The sequence below is a fragment of the Hemicordylus capensis genome, chromosome 3 (assembly GCF_027244095.1).
Source record: "Hemicordylus capensis ecotype Gifberg chromosome 3, rHemCap1.1.pri, whole genome shotgun sequence".
Classification (NCBI taxonomy): Eukaryota; Metazoa; Chordata; class Lepidosauria; order Squamata; family Cordylidae; genus Hemicordylus; species Hemicordylus capensis.
In genome coordinates this window covers 44,217,683-44,233,603 of record NC_069659.1, presented here as the reverse complement: position 1 = coordinate 44,233,603, position 15,921 = coordinate 44,217,683, and positions in this window count along the sequence as shown.

Here is a 15,921-nt window from a genome sequence, read left to right as displayed (position 1 = left end):
TTACAATTAAAATAATATAAGCATTAAAATCATTAAGTTTGGAATCTTTTGCAAACATGGAATATTAGGGGTTCTCAACCTTGGGCCCCCAGATGTTGGTGGATTTAAACTCCCATAACCCCCAATCACAATGGCATTTGGCCATTATGGCGGGGGATTATGGGAGTTGAAGTCCACCAACATCTGGGGACCCAAGGTTGAGAACCCCTGAATCTAAAAGCCTGGGTGAACAAATATGTCTCCAGTATGTCCGGGGTGGGGGTGCTTGTGATTACTCAATGGAGAGGGGATGTTGGACCACTAGAAAAATTCAAAAACTATGAAACCAACATACAAGCAAGCTTCTGAATTCCCCAAAACTCTTCATCAGGCTGGATGTCAAGCAAAGCAAAAAGGAGGTTAGGAGAGGAGAGCTGGGCAAGTTGTCAGTAGAGCCCCAAGTTTACAGTTTAACACTCTCTTGATGGAGGTGGAATTTTAGCCAGAGTTGTGTAGTCGCAGGGCCAGATCCAGACCACGTTAGTCAGGACCACCCACTGAAATTAATTTAGTCATCTCTCATTTGTGTCAATACTGCTTGGTCATGATCACCTGGCTTGATCTGGATCCTGCTCTTAATTGTGCACTTTGTGAGGCGGACCTAATGAAACCCGCACAGCTCCTCCAAAACTCCTTAAAAACAGTTACGTGGCAGGCGCTGGGAATGGGGTTTTTTTAATGGTGAAAGAAAATGTGAAGAAGAGCGGTGGGGACCTGGTGTTAAAGGGAAGGGGGCAATTCTGAGATGGCGGGGGGGCGCGGGCGTTGTAGTGGTGGATGGCTCGTCTTCCTCGCCGGGGAGACGAGGCACTGTTCAGGGTGGGTGAGGCGATGGAGCACCAGACTGCGCTCGGAAGGTCGCCTGGGTCCAAGAGCTGCTGCCGCTGTGCTTGCGCACCTCTGCATGCGCCAATCACAGCAGCCTGCTTTTGGGGCCACGCAGCTCACGTGGTCCCACATGCTGCCCGTGCATCGCTGCGAGGCAAGCCAAAGCAGCCCTCCTCCCTCCCTCCACTGCTTAGCCCTCACCGTGGTGTAATCCCAGCCAGAGGTTGTCCCCCACACTCAACGAGGTCATAAAGGGGACTGCTGTCTTCCACCGGTGGTGCAGACCAGGGGGTTATAGGGGGCCGAGGGACCACAACGCCCCACCAATGCAAGAGGGAAATGGCATTCTCTCTCAAGGTGCCTTGGCCGCAACAGGCAGCTGGTTTTAAATCGGTTGGGATCAGACACGAACCGCACTGGGCATCAAATCCCCAGGATCACTTCATTCCAGTGCCATTCATCCAATGACCCTTTTGTATGAATTCACAAAATGGTCTCTTGCCTCTCCCCCGAACGCTGCCTCCCTCCTCCACTTAGCCCTCCTTGGTATGTGTGCTTGCTTCCCCTCCCCGAGGAAGGTCCACTTGCACTCCCTTTCTGTAAAGCCCAAGCCAAGGGGGCCCTCCTCCCTCTCTCCACTGCTTAGCCCTCACCACGGCATGATCCCAACCAGAGGTTCCACCCCCTGGCGAGGTCACAAAAGGGACCACCATCTTCCATCGGCGGTGCAGACCAGGTGGTTACAGGGGGCCGAGGGACCACAACACCCCACTGATGCAAGAGGGAAACAGGGTTTCCTCTCAAAGCGCCTTGACCACAACAGGCAGCTGGGTTCCAATCAATCAAACTTTGGCTGAAAATAATGAGCATGCAAGAACCAGCAGCCCTTCGAGTGGCACCCACTGCCATAACTTTTCCTCAATGCCCCCACGCCGCATACAGTTTGAAGTTGTAAATATAAAGATAGCTGTAGGAAGATCTCAGCAGGACGTGGAGGCAAGGTGGAAGCAGGGTCCCGTGCCTCCATAATACTCCTCCTCTCCCCTGCCATGTGCAAAATTGAGGAAGTGAGTGCCTTGATTGCAGTTGTTTGGGGGGTGGGTTTGACTCCCAGTCAGGGACCGGCACTCAACCCTTTGGGGACCAGCAGCGGTCCAGGGACCGGTGGTTGAGAAACTGTGAACTAGATCACCTTTATCCCCAGGCCTGTTGACACTCTCAAAAACCTGCAAAAAGTTGGTGAGGCAAGATTTACCATTGCAGAAGCCATGCTAGTTTTCCTTCAGAAGCATCAGGTAAGGACCTTTTTTGTTCACTCAGGCCTTTTGCATTTTGATTTTCAAATTTGATTTTTACCTGATTATAATTTTTAAATTGCTCTGTATTATATTTTGCGTTTTCTCCCCCTCCCCCCACCTTTGGTCTATTATGGTTTAATGTGTTATATATTTTTATTTCATGTTTTAATGCTGTGTTGTGAGCTGCCCACAGAACAATTTGTTATAAGGCAGCTAAAAATAGAGTTTATTATTATTATCTATTATTATTATTCTACATGTTTAACAATTTTATCTTTGAGAATCCTTTTCATCAATTTGCCTAGCACAGACATTAAGCTAATTAGCCTGTAATTTCCCGGATCCCCTGGATCCTTTTTTGAAAATCAATGTTACATTGGCTACTTTCTAGTCTTCTGGTACAGAGCCTAGTTGTAGGGATAAGTTATATATTTTAGCAAGGAGGTCAGCAATTTCACATTTGAATTCTTTAAGGACTCTTGGATGGATGCCATCTGGCCTGGCGATTTGTTGATTTTTTCAGACAGTTTAGATCATCTCCTCTTGTCACTTCTATCTGACTCAGTTCTTTAGCTTACGTCCCTGAGAGCTTCTGTCCCTGAAGCTTGGGTCAGGCTCAGGTATATGCTCAGTATTCTCTGCCATGAAGATAGATGCAAATAACTTGTTTAGCTTCTCTGCAATCTCCATATCCTCCTTAACAATCCCTTTCACTCCCTCATCATCTAATGTACCAAGTGCCTCCCTGGCAGGTTTCCTGCTTCTGATGTATTTAAATACATTTTTGTTATTCCCCTTGATGCTTTTAGCTAAATGTTCCTCAAACTCTCTTTTCATCTCCCTTATTGTCACCTTGCATTTCTTTTGCCAGAGTTTGTGTTCCTTTCTGTTCTCTTCATTTGGTCAGGCCTTCCCATTTCTGAAGGAAGTTTTCTTCCCCTTTATAGCTTCCTTGTATTTATCCATTAGCCATGCTGGCATCCTTCTGGACATGGTGGTACCTTTCCTCCTTTTTGGTATACATTCTAACTGGGCTTTTATTATTCTGGTTTTAAATAAAATAAGCAAAGAGACTCTCTTGATTTTCCCTTTCAGTTTTCTTTTCTCCAAGGACCTCACTTTAGAGAAGTTTCCTCTTCTGAAGTGTCTGTGTTAGACTTCCTTGGCAATTCTCTCCTCACATGTATGCTGAATTTGATCACACTATAGTCACTGTTCCCTAAAGGTTCCATGACACTGACATCACACACCAGGTATTGTGCACCACTCAGGATTAAGTCCAAGGCTGCCTTCTCTCTGTTTGGTTTGAAGACCAACTGCTCTAGGGCACAGTCGTACAGCGTATCCAGAAATTTGGCCCCTCTGTCATTACTTGAATGTGAATTTACCCAGTCTATGTGTGGGTAATTGAAGTAATCCATTATCTGTCTCTCTTTGAAGCCTCCCTGATTTCCTTCTGCAACTCCCAGTTACTGTCAGCCTTTTGATCAGGACGACAATAGCATGCTCCCAGTAGCACATTTACGTTTAGGCCTTGTATTGTCACCCACAGAGTTTCTGTGGAAGACTCCGGTCTTCCTAGGTTTTCTAGCTTGTTAGATTCTATCCCTTTTTTAAATTTAAAAAAACCCTTTCTTATGGCCATTTGATATCTTTGACCAGCTAGCACATCCTTCTGTCTGCCCTTTACCTGGTTCTACTCTATCCCCTTCTGATTTATCTGAAGCATTTACACCCTCACACCTTAAGCATTTGCTATACCGGATACTGCCCAGCTTCTGTTGGCTATTCCCCCAGGCATCATTTTAAATGCTGCTCTGCGACCTTTTTGATATTAAGCACCAGCAGTCTGGTTCCATCTTGGTTCAAGAGGAGCCTGTTCCTTTTGTACAGACTCATCTTGTCCCAGAATGTATCCCAGTGCCTAACAACTCTAAACCCCAACTCCTGGCATCACAGTCTCATCCATGCCTTGAGACCCCTCAGCTTTGCCTATCTTGCTGGCCCTCTGCATGGAGCAGGTAACATTTCTGAGAATGCTACCTTGGAGGTCCTGGACTTCAATATGCTACCTAGCAGCCTACATTTTGCTTCCAGGACCTCCCCGCCACATTTCCCAACATCGTTGGTGCTGGCGTGCACCACGACAGCTGACTCCTCCCCAGCACCGCCTATCTCGACACCACATGACATCCACAACCTTTGCACCATGCAGGCAAGTCACCATGCAGTCTGCACGTGGGTCACCCCTAATGATAGAATTGCCCACTAGTAGGTGACCCCTAACTCCTGGAGGAGCATCCCCTGTGCAAAAGGATATTGGCTCATCATCTATGGAGGGGGTCGCTTCTAAGAGAGGGCTTCCCTCTTCCTCAGAATAATGTCTAGGGATGTGCACAAATCACGATTCACGCACTGATTCAAAAGGTCAGTTTGGGCACCTTTAAGAGCAAGGATAGCAGGTCCGTGCCTGCTTCTCTGCTGCTCACCGCAGCATCATGCTCCCCAGCACCCCTCACATGCTCTCCCCAGAACCCTTTGCGCACTCTACCCAGCACCTCTCATGTGGACATGGTCGCCATTTGCATGGTTAGCATGGTTGCTGACCATGCACATTGCTGCGACACATGTGTGAAAGCCATGTGTGTGCTGCCACTACACAAGGGGTGCTGGAGAGCACAATGCCATAGCAGGAAGCTACAGCAAGAGGCTGAGGAGCAGGTGTGGACTTGCTCTCCTCACTCATAAAGGTGCTGGGACAGATCCTTCAATTGGTGCACGAATCATGATTTGTGCATATCTCTAATGATGTCCTCCTTTCCCAAGACTTCCATTTTCTATGACAGCGAAGGAGCCATCCGCCTGGGAGTGGGGTGCCTCTCTCACATCCCTGAATGTCTCATGCATGTACCCCTTTGACTCTGAGTTTCTGCAGATCAGCCACCTTGGCTTCGAGGGAACAAACCTGTTCCCTCAGATCCAAGAGCAATTTGCACCAAGCACACACCCATGACTTCTGCCCATTGAGCAGATAGCAATAGCACTTACATTTATATACCGCTCTATAGCCGGAGCTCTCTAAGCGGTTTACAATGATTTTTAGCATATTGCCCCCAACATTCTGGGTACTCATTTTACCGACCTTGGAAGGATGGAAGGCTGAGTCAACCTTGAGCCCCTGGTCAGGATCGAACTTGTAACCTTCTGGTTACAGGGCGGCAGTTTTACCACTGCGCCACCAGGGGCTCTTCATACATGCAACACTCCATGTAATACACTGCATGTAAGCGCCCCCTAGAGTTGCCAACATTCCATAGCCTGAATACAGGACATGTGGAGGGGTGTGTCTTGGGGCGGGGTCATCCTAGAAGCCTGAGTAGCAATACATTTGTAAAAGCAACAACAAAACAAGCCCCATGATTTCAAAGCTTCTTGTTCACACAGACCATCCCACATAGACATAGAGCAAGTGTCAGGTGAAAAACTTGCACAGGTTTCTACACACACACACACACACACACTTTCCCCACTGAAATTTTTTATTTTAGATCTGCCAGAAGTGGTGAGTCTGTTAGCTGGAGTCTGTAGGTGTATTTACATTTGATATGTAAATAAATTAGCAACTTGCAAGATGTAAATAAAACCAGTCAATTGCTCCTGCAAGTTTGCAGATCAACTGGGACTTCTTTTGTGAACTTTGTTGTTGTTTCTTTTACATTATAATACGGACCTCACCCAGACTTCAAAGGGCTCAGTGCAAATACACTGAGGGATGTGGGAGAACCCCAGGCTCTGCCAATAATACGGGGAAAACAGCATCCCGTTCAGGACAAGAGATTTTTGCCTCAGATATGAGACTTCCCGTATAATATGGGACTGTTGGGAACGCTAGTGCCCCCTCCTCTGCTGGCTTTCTACATTCATGACTGATTTTGTTGGCTGTTTAGATTAAGTGAGCAGGCCTCACATACAGGGAAGGGGGTATCCAGTCTCCTCCCCCCCACCATCACTGGTAAGTAAACTTGGGAACTCCTAGCAGGCTGAAAAATAGGATAACGCTGTAGAAATAAATGCAGATAAAATACTGAGTGACAGTTACCTCTAACTTAGAGCTTCTGTATTACTATTAGCAATATACTGTCTTTATAAAAAAAAGTTCTCAGAACAGTTTATACAAAAGGTATGAGAAAAGGATGGGTCTTCTCTATTGCACTCTGGAGTGCGCTCCCTTCTGAAATAAGAGCCTCCCTATCCAGGGGCGTAACAAGGCTGGAGTGGGCCTAGAGACAAAAATTTTAAATGGGCCCATCGCTGATACACACACACACACTTCACAATATATAGTCATGTGACTTGCCTCTGGGGGGGCCCTCGAGGCGTGGGGCCCCCCAGGCAGCCACCTCCCCTTGCCTAATAGTAGTTACACCCCTGTCCCCATCTCTGACAACTTTTTAAAAGACCTTAAAGACTCATTTTTTCTCTCCCAAACTTTTTAACTGGGCTGTGGTTTTAAATTGTTTCAAGGTTTTCATTTTTTAATTTGTTTTATGTTGTTGTGAACTACCCAGAGACCGAAGCTTGGGGCGGTCTACAAATTATACAGATAGATAAAATAAAGTAGTTCCTTGTCCCAAAAGGGTTCCCAATCTAAAAAGAAAACACAAAGGAGATACCAGCAACATGTTGGACTGAACAGGGGCAGTTGCTCTCCCCCTGCTAAACATAAGTAGGGTTGCCATCAGTGGTGGCTGAATGGAGAGGCAAAGTAGGCATTTGCCTACGGTGGCAAAATCTGAGGAGCAGCAAATTTTGCCCCTCCTCAAATTTTGCCTCCCCTCTCTGTGGGAAGCGGCGGCTGCAGCAAGGGGGGAGTGGGTGAGGAGAAAAAAAAAACCCATCCTTTACCTTTTTTTTTTTTAAAAAGGCAAACCTTTTTTGTTTAAGGTAAGAGGACGGCAAAAAGCTTAATCTGCCCCTGGTTGCCATATTCTGGCTTTCCAAATCTGGGTGCCTAATTTGCATATTATGTAAATTGGCTGGAAAATAATTTCTGAGCAGGATAGTGACTGCATGTTTTGCTCCATAACTCCGCTTCTAAAAGGGCTAGCGCTTAGCTTTAAAAAAAAACTGAAATCTGGGAGAATCTGGGTGGGCTAAGCAAGCTGGGTGAGATACTTAAAATCCTGGTGAAACCTGGAATTTCAGGGGACATGGCAATTATAAACATAAGAAACATGCCACTTTGAAAAGTGCCTCTTACTCCAGTTATCAGGATAGAGGGGTTTTCCCCAGCGTTACTGGGAGACAGCAAAGATGGAACTAGATACCTTCTGCATGCAAAGTATTTCTTCTTCCACTGAGCTACTTTTCTATTCCCAGTCTCTAAATGGAGGGAAGAGCAAGTAGAAAGTAGCTCATGGTGACTTGGGGCATCTGTGTGACCAGACAGGGTCCAGGATAGCAGAGCTAACAGTAACTGCCCAGCATATAAACATTTAGGTACATGGGTAGGTCTCTTAAGATCCCATTGTCACTGGGTTTGAAAATGGTTGCTTTCACCCTTGCTCATGACACTCCACCCACACTTGAGGGCCTCACCACAAATAAATCAATGGGGAGACCACAATTAAAATACTTGTGCTGAATATAGCTCCACACCAAGCATATTTCTACAGGTTTTTAAAAAGAAAGATGTAATAGTGAGCAGTTGCTTAATGTCACTGGTGCCAACATAAGCAGCTGCCTGCTACAGCTGCCATCTTCTGCTGTTTTTACTACTCATAAAATCAGACCTGATATTGCATCCAGATTCATGATGTGATTCTATTCCATGTTGGCCATTGTCTGAAGGTTCGTATTTTGTTTTTCCTTCCAGGACCAGAGCCTGAACTTTTTTTTAATCAAGAGCTCAACAGAACCTCAGCTCAGAAAAACCAGGTTTAAAAATGCATAATGCCCTACTGAGTAGTTATGAAACAGACATTTCCTCACATAACACAGGAAAAGCGTGCAAAACTCATAAATATTGCAGCTGCGACAGTAACACTTTTAATCCCACAGTCAAACCTGACATAAATGGAAAATAGCTACAAAGAGTCAGATTAATGGTGCTGAAGACAAAGAAATCCTACACATAATGCTGAGAAACTGTTTAAAAAAAAAGAGCCTTTCTGGATCAGGCTAAAGGTCTATTATGTCCAGATTCTAGCCCTATATGTACATTATGTTTAACACACATAAAATCTGTGTACAGTATATACAGGTACAGACCTGTACACACATGCAGATATTTATATGTATCATAGTACTCTTCTATCTTAATCCTGCTTTGGAGGGGCCAGTATCCAGGTTCCATTTTTTAAATGAACACATCTACAGTTATTCACACAAACATAACAAAATGTAATGGGGATGATGGGAGTTGTAGTTCAGCAACATCTGGAGGACCACAGGTTGGAAACCCCTTTTGTAGAGGTAGAAGTCCAAACCCTGGATCTTCCAGCACAGACATTTTCAGAAACACCTTGGCCACATTTGCACGTAACATAGAACCACAGGTCCCATGAACCCATGGTTCCACTCCTTACCTCACCCTGCTCTCCTGCCCAAATTTGGATGTAACAGAGAGCAGGGAGCCTGCAATCAGTGAGACTGCAGAGAGGAGTGGGAATGGATTGTGCAGGTTTCCTCTTTGCATGAAGGACACCCCGCACAGCCAATCACAGCTGGAGAGAGGGAGGAGATTCTCTCCTCAATTCTTGTCACAGGGAATGCAACCTGTGGTTCTGAATTTGGATGTAACACAAGCTGCTTTTAACCTTGGGCTGGGGCAACTAAACTCACTACACCCCGAGCATTCAGACTGGAGTTCCAAAACAGAAACCTCTGGTCAATCGCCTCATGGAACTGGAGTTTCCTGCATTTGGACATGCAGGTTTGGCAACCTCTGGCCCCTTAAACTCTGGTTCCGCATTGTGTGTGAATGCGGCCACAGGGTACATACATCCTAGCAAAACTAATTCTGACAATTGAACACAATATGTCCAATTAATATGATGATGTGGCGCAACAATACCTGTCAATGGATCTTGACAGGTACAATCTGTCAAGATCTGAAAACAGACTCTTGGCAAAATTATTGGAAAAACAAATGCTGTAAGGCTACCTGCAGCACCTATCTATTACATATGAAGAGGCTATGGTGCATTTGCCTTTAAGCGTGTACAAATTAGCTGCATTCAGATGAGACCACACATACACACAGCTACCGTATTTTATGGACTATAAGACTCACTTTTTTCCTCGAAAAATATCCGCCAAAATTCAGGAGCGTCTTATATGTTTTAACAGTTTAATATGTTAAAACTCTGAAAAACTGGATTAAAATTAAGGTGCGTCTTATAGTGCGTAGCGTCTTATAGTCCGTAAAATACGGTAATAAGCACAGAGTGAATTAACACAAATGAGGCATAAGGGGGTGTGCAAAAGGTGAAGCTAATTTGTATGCACTCAGAAGAAAATGAAAGCAGGCTGCTCTTGGGTGTTTATTTCATCAGAAGCAGTCAAACCACCTGCTCTTGGGCTCAGCAGCAGCACACAGAACATCTGTAAGGTTTCTGCTTCCACATGAACCAGATGAGCGGAAAGTCAAAGATGTGCTTGTGATGACCCCCAAATGTCAGAAACCTAAACTTTAGAAAATCTAAAGTGCAAAGAGGTTCCCAACATTGTGTTCATAACATGCTGCTCACACAAGACCATATTATGCACACAGTTTGTTTCCTATTATGAGCCCAGAAGCTGCCAACAAGGGCAGAGAATGGAACCTCCCATACTGTAGTGCACCCCGCAGGAAGGATACCACCACACTTTCCTGGGCCTACCTGTCACTGCTGCAATGAGACCAATGCAATGCTGGCCTCAAGCATCTTCACAGAGACACTCATGCCAAAACTCTGCTGGCCTCAGTACACTTCCTTGAAGCCAGTAGAGCACTGACCTACAACAGCCTTCAACATCTCTACGGAGACCTTTGAGGCCAGCACCACCAGGGCCATTTTAAGACTCTGAGAGGCCCTGGGGCAGAATGTTCATTTGTGCTCCCTGCCTACTTTCTTCAGACATACTGCACAATGTTACACCTGCAGTGCAATGAAACATTTGTGCAGTTGCGCAAGGGTGTTGCTGCACATGCATAAGTATTGCACAGAGTTACACGATGACGCAGCCCTTCTGTATTGTGGCTGCACTATGGCGCCACTCTATTTGTGCCATTATTGTGCTGTGCAACAGCACTCTTGCACAACTGTGCAAATGTTATGTTCCACCACATGCATAACATTGTGCCGCGGCATATCAGCCACTGCATCCTGTGTCAACGCAATATCCCTAAATACTAAAATACCCCCTTGATCCTGGCAGTTATATTTGAACTCATAAGCTTGACTGCCTTTAATGAAAAGAAGCAACCTGATCATTTCAAATACTGAACTATACTTTGGACACCTCCTGCTTCACATGTGGGGCCCAGGCAAATGCCCCTCCTCTGACAAAGGCAGTGGCCAACACCTTACTGGCCTGAATACATTTCCACTCTAGAGCTCCTTTTCAAAGGAAGAGTGGGAGCCTGGAACAGAGGAAGAGGATGCGGCCAGAAAAGGTAGCCACACCCAGGAAGTGGGGAGAGGGAAGGAAGGAACAGAGAGAGAAAGGGCAGGCCGGCCAGCTGGTGATCTGGGCTGTTTGCTGAAAACAGTTGTTTGCAGAAGAGGAGGAAATGGAGGTGGCAAAAAAAGCTGCTCAGTGCACTTTGCACACCAAGAAGAAAGTCAAAAGTCCATCATAGTTGCTAATAAATTGGGGGTGGGGGCAATCCAGACAGTGGACAGGGCCCCTAAAAATCTTGTTGGCACACTTATGTGTAAGAAGTCAATGCTTCCATGTGTGTATTTGCATTTCTCAGGTGGGGTGAAATATGAAGAGACAAACTAAACTGGCTGGTGATGTCAAATTTATTTTACATGAACTTAGCAGAATGGCCAGTTAGTTCTAGGGTAGTATCCAAGAACTTCTGTCTGTCTCTCTCGCCGTCTCTCCCCCTCCGTCCTTCCTTCCCTCCCTCTCTGTCTCTGTCTGTCTCTCCCCCTCCCTCCCTCTCCCCCTCCCCTCCCCCCTCCTCTCTCTCCCTCCCTCTCCCTCGTTTCTATGCCACCTGATAGATACATCTCTAGGCAGCATAAAAATTAGAAAATACAACAAATATAAAAATATTCAAGGGAGTCCTCAGTGGGCCAGAACCTCTCATCAGCACTATATTCGTTTTTAGACATCGCATTACATAAGTACACAGATGTCTTGTCCACTCATACATGTTTTTGTGTGAGGGCCTGCATTCATTTCTAAAGTGAACCTGACACAGTGCTCTCAAATGCATAGTACAGATAGGAACTATACTGCTGTACCTGTGTTTAACTTAATGTGTGAATAACTACCTGTGTACACTGTATACTTTTGTACAAGTGTTGAATATAATGTTTGAATTGGGCTTTATTTTAAAGAACATTAAACAGTAAAGTAGAACACTCAATTAGATTTTGCATGGCATCACCACTGATTTAGCTAAGGCTCAGCCTTAAAGATAGTTTCTCATGTCTAAGCAAAGCCCTAGCTGATGGGATATATGATTCAAGACAAAACAGTGTCTGAGCACATCAGAGTGGCTGCATTTGCACATAACGGGAAACCAGAGTGAAACAGAGCAGAGGTTGGATTTTGTGTACATCCGAATGCATGCAACCTTGGCCCTGTTGGAAAAGTGACCTAAGGTTTCCCTCGACAAACTCCAATATGAACCCTCAGTCTGTAGTGAATTTCGCTACTCCTACCTGAGGTTTGCAGCCAGCTGCAGTATGCCCAAATTTAGAATTACAGGCTGTGCTCACTGTAACCAGAGTTGAGAGAGGAAGTTCCTCCCTCTCTCTGGCTGTGATTGGCTGCTGGGCCTGTCCTTCATGCCAGAAGGAAGCCTGCACAGCCAGCCCCCTTCCTCTCTAAAGTCTCACAGACTGCTGTTCGGATCCTGCCCATTATGGCCAAGTACCTATTCTAACAAAAGTCAACATTTCAGTTTGCTTGTAATGGGTACTTGTTCCTGGCAGAAACCCTTTCTTGAATAATATTAGGCTTTCCTCTCATTTTCATTGTAAGGATATTGTGTGAGTGACCCTTACGAGTGTATGCTTTGTGCTTTTTTTTTTTTTTTTTAAGTAGCTGCTTCATTTCACATGTACCAAGATAAGAAATAATAGATTTAAAGAAGCAAGCAACATGAACGAAATTCAGTAAAACTTGCATTAGGCATAGATAGACTAGTATTAATGGTGAAACATGACTGGAATGTTAAAGTGAAATTCACACTCAAAAAACGGGATAGTAATTATGCAATAGCATGCTATGCAATCACTGCTCAGCAGGCTGTGTGTCTTGCAGCAAGGCTTATCTTGAGTTTCTTTATTAAGAAAGGGGAACATGTTCAGAGACTTTAATATCATTCCTAATTACTGCTGCTGCTCCTCCAAGAAGCCCATGTTTTCATAAGAACTTCTCACTCTGTTTCAGACACTGACAAGGGCAATGTCCTCTTCTCATGGACATCAATGCTTCCAAAAAATTACCACCAGATAAGATAGCCCACAAGCACTTTCTCAATTTACAATGGACCAACTAGCACGATTTTGCAATGATATCTCTCCATCTCATCTCCACTTAGTTATACAACAAATATTTATATACCGCTTTTCAACAAATGTTTCCAAAGCGGATTACATAGAGAAACAACAAATAAATAAGTAAATAAATAAAGATGGATCCCTGTCCCCAAAGGCTCAAAATCTAAAAAGAAACTCATCAAAAGGCTCATACAGCCTACAATATGGCATTCAAGGAAGTAGGGAGGGGAAGAGGTAGCCTTCATATTTCACGGATCCACAACTCAAATGCTCTGGTGGGCCAAAACCAACCATGTCTTGGTGTGCAGGAATGAAGGTCCATTTCCAGCACATTACCACATTAAAATTAACATATCTATATCTATCTATATAATTCTCTAAGGCGTACCCATGGCTAATCCTGTGCATGGTAGCTCTCGTGAGAGTTCACGAGCAGAAGCACCGTGGTGACTGAGCCATGGAGATTCTATATGCAGACAGGGAGGAGGAGCCTGTAAGAGAAGAAGCACCATGGTGACTGGGCAGTGGGGGTTCCATATGCAGATAGGGGGCAGATAGTGAGGAAGAACCTGTGGCACTATGGTGATTGGGCAGTGAGGATTCCATATGTAGATAGGGAGAAGGGGCCTGTGATGCTTAAGGACAGTTGGAATGTAACTGTTACTGGTCGGAAGATGTCCTTGATTGTAGCAGAGAGGAATCATATATATGCATGATAGTGGGCAGGGGTCTGCAATGAGGGGTGGTGAGGGAGGAAAGAGCCTGTCATTGTGTGAGTTAGATGAGGAAACAAGATGAACAAGATCCTTCTCAGGAAGGAAGGAAAAGAAAGCAAGAAAGAAAACAAGAAGGGAGGAAAAGAAAGAGAGGGGTAGAGTGAGTGGAGGAGAGAGAAAGAGAAAAAGAAGAGAGGGGAAGAGAGAAAGAAGGGCAGGTGAGGGATGGGCCCAGGCCTGTCAGTGGTCTGAGGGGAATGAGCGGCCATGGTAGCACCTATTGGCAGCAAGGAAGGGCCCAGCCCACCACTGCTGCTGCTGCTTGGGGCTACTAAGGGTTTGCCAAAGGGAGGCAGGCAGGCAGGCAAGGGATGGGCCCAGGCCTGTCAGCGGCCTAAGGGGAACGAGTGGCCATGGTGGTGGCAGCAGTGAGGAAGGGCCCAGTCAACCACTGCTGCTGCTTCTGTGGGGAGGAGCAGGAGTGGGGCTGCAGCTTGGCCAACAGGCACCAGCAACTCTGCAGCCAAGAGGGGTGAGGGGGGTGGAAGCAACTGGATGGAGGAGGAGGAACAGGAGCACGGCTCAGGTGAGGCTGGAGAGATCTCTGAGATGAGGGGACTGTAGCAGGAGATTACGGGAGCAATCAAGTACTAGCGCACAGGTGCTCTGCACGGGTTAAGCTAGTATTAATGAAAGCAGTTATTAGTTACTTGGGTATCTTTCCCCTGCCCCCTTCGAGGGACCCACAATCTTAAATCCAGGATAGTGGCCGGCTCAGTCCATGGGGTGCATGCCAGCCCCAAGCAATTGCCAAGTCCCCTCCTCTCCCTAAATTGCCGTTGCTTTCAGACTGCAATCCTAGGCATGCCTACTTGGGAGCAAGCCCTACTGGGTACCCTGTGGGACACATTTCCAAGTAAACATGCTGTAAGGCAGCTTCCAGAGAGGATGCCCAACGCTTAGAAAAGAAGGAACTGACTGAAAGAATGACCTTCTGCTTTCCCAGGTTGCTCTCGGTCTGTGCCTGCTTGATGCTGCTGCTACCGCTGACCCAGCCACTCCATCCATCACTGCTGCCACTGCCCAAGCAGCAGCAACTGGCTCACTCGGTCTTTGGTCCATCGCTGCTCTCTGCATCTCATCTGGTCTCGGGCAGCCAACTGCATTTTGCTGCTGCTTGTCGGCGGGGTGTAAGGACAATAGAGCAAGAGGGGACTCCCTAGACCCCTGCTAACTGGGCAGAGAGGCACCTTTTAACATGGTGATTCTCTTTATTTAGCAGGAGGAGAGTAACTGGCCCTATCCACCCCCAGCACAGTACCTCCACTGACTGTTGCTGGTGTCTATCTTATGTTTCTTTTTAGATTGTGAGCCCTTGGGGACAGGGATCCATCTGATTTGTTTGTTATTCTCTGTGTAAACCGCCCTGAGCCATTTTTGGAAGGGCGGTCTAGAAATCGAATAAATAATAATAAATAAGGCAATCCCCTCCCCAAGGTGGTTCCCTGGAGGCCCCTGGGAAACACCTTGCCCCCTCCCACTGCCAGTGAGTGAACAAAGTGCTTGCCAGCTGGGAGCGCAAGGCACGTCCCTCTCCTGCCCAACTAGTGCTTCGTTCCAGTGCTGGTGTTCTGGGGGCTCCTTTCCCTGCCTTGCTCTTGGCAAAGCAGAGAAAGAAACCTCCCAGCAGTCACTGCTGGAACTGATTGGGAAGCACTGACTGGGGAGGATTGGGAGAGCGTCTGAATGGACTCTCTTCCTGGTATTGGCCACGCCCCCTGCATCAGACACAGAAGGAGGGGCAGGAACAGGGCACTTAGCTCCAGACCCCATTCTTCAGAGTCAGCACTGCATTCCAGCCCGGCTGGGAACTCTTTCCTCTGGTTCTCAAGGGAAGAATTCCTAGGCAGGCTGGAACGCAGCACTGCCTGGGGAAGAAAAAGGGCTGTGTGGTGCCGATACCGACTCTGCCCCTGAATTATAATTATATATTATAATTCAGCACTTATAAGATGGAAGGTGCAGAGCTATGAGAGGCTATGAACTCCTCCTCTGCAGGTGCTTCTGCTGCTGCACTTCCTTTCTGGAAGAGGTCATGGAGGAGGGAATTGACTGAGATTAGGGGCTTTCAGCAGTTCATTAGGGGCCCACCATGTTTATTTAACACAGTACTATACTGCCCCATATGCAGGTCCCTGGGCAATTCACAATCTAAAAACCTGTTCCCTTTGCCTAGTACTAGGTGCATGTTCACAGAAGCCTGCTGCCATTACCGTGGCAATGGAGACCATTTACTCCATGAGCAAATGGCGC